This window comes from Micropterus salmoides, unplaced genomic scaffold (assembly GCF_014851395.1).
Source record: "Micropterus salmoides isolate LMB-PRFRI ecotype aquatic unplaced genomic scaffold, ASM1485139v1 Ms_hic_scaffold_10, whole genome shotgun sequence".
In the NCBI taxonomy this organism is placed as follows: Eukaryota; Metazoa; Chordata; class Actinopteri; order Centrarchiformes; family Centrarchidae; genus Micropterus; species Micropterus salmoides.
Genome location: NW_024040041.1, coordinates 15,170,558 through 15,172,278, shown reverse-complemented (window position 1 = coordinate 15,172,278; position 1,721 = coordinate 15,170,558).

Here is a 1,721-nt window from a genome sequence, read left to right as displayed (position 1 = left end):
GTTAAACGGTGTGTCCACTGTTCTCTGTCATCCTCTCTGCAGTCAGATAAGTAGAGGTGGAAGACATCTGAGTTTTGCATTGACTCCTCCTCACAGGGAAGAGAGAGCTGGGGAGGACTTGGATCTGTAGTGTTTGGTGAGTGTACAGTATGTTAATTTGCTTAAAATATTGTGTATTTATACACAATTTAGATTAATTAATTTAATGTGATGCTTTTAAAAAACAATTAAGGTAAGTCAGTCAGTCAGATTTATTTATATAGCACATTTAAAAACAACAGGAGTTGACCCAAAGTGCTTTCCAAGAACACAATGCACATAAATACAAGTATAAATGAACAAAGGAACAGAGTATATACCATTGTCCATCCAAATACACAATAAAACACTTGTACACCAATACACATCAATAAAAGGAATATGAAGTACTCAGTAAAAATGAAATCCAAAGAAGCTAAAAGGAAATAAACAAGAATAACTTCAGATTAAAGTGGTGAGAGAGAACAATTTAAAATAAGGGACAGAATCAGGAAAAGGCCAGAGAAAAAGGTAGGTCTTTAAATTAAATTTGAAGTTCTCAATGGTAGGGCAGGACTTGATGTTAGACGGGAGACTATTCCGAAGCCTGGGGGCAGCAACAGAAAAGGCCCGGTCACCTTTAGTTGTAAGGTGTGAGAAAGGGACTAAGAGGAGTTGTTGTGAAGATGACCTAGGCGCAGAATATGGAATATCAGCATAGCATATCGGTAATGTATTGTGGAGCTAAGCCATTGAGGGCTTTAAAAACAAATAATAGAATTTTAAAATCAATTCTGTATTTTGATGGTAAACAATGCAAGACTGGAGTAATGTGTGGTCTTTTCATTGTTCCAGTTAAAAGTCTAGCAGCTTCATTTTGAACGATTTGTAGTCAGGAAAGTGTTGAATGGGTCAACCCCATATACAGGGAATTACAGTAGTCCAGCCGTGAGGTAATAAGCGCACGTAAGGTAAGGTAAGGTAAGGTAACTTTATTATCCCCGAGGGGCAATTTGCATTACAGCTAGCAGTAACAAATATATTTATCAGACCACAACAATAAACACAACCACAGTACAATATAATTTAAAATTGAATTTACAGGGTATTATTAACAATGGTGATAACAACGACCTTGAATGAATTACCTTTTAATCTGTTTGTTGTGAATCGCAGCAGAATATCTGCGCCCGGATGGCAGCAGCATAAATTCTACCCCACAAAGGATGACAGGGATCAGCCAGGATGGCTCTCGTCTTCTTCAAGGATCTGACCTTATACATGTCATGTAGGTCATGTATAACTGTTTCAATGGGATAAAAATGGCTTCAGTTTGGCTATGGTTCTAAGCTGATAAAGTATCCATAAAAACTTTTTTCCAACTTTTACCGACCAACTTAAAAAAAAGGTTGCATTATTAACCATTGTTGTAGAAAAATAAAAAAGCACATGTCAAATGTCAGAAACCTCAACACCAGCTGTCGCTTTCATTATGTCCATGCATGTGTATTTTTCTAGAGGCACTGTCACACACTGTGTGTGTTTGACTTTATGCGGCACTTCGCAGCCCCGATTTAACAAGATAAATCAGCCCCCCATGCAGTTGCCAACAGTTCACATTTAACTATCAAGGCAGCAAAAGTTGGCTACAGTGATCTCGAATGCACCTATACTCTCCTTATTTAGTGTCATCTGATTTCATA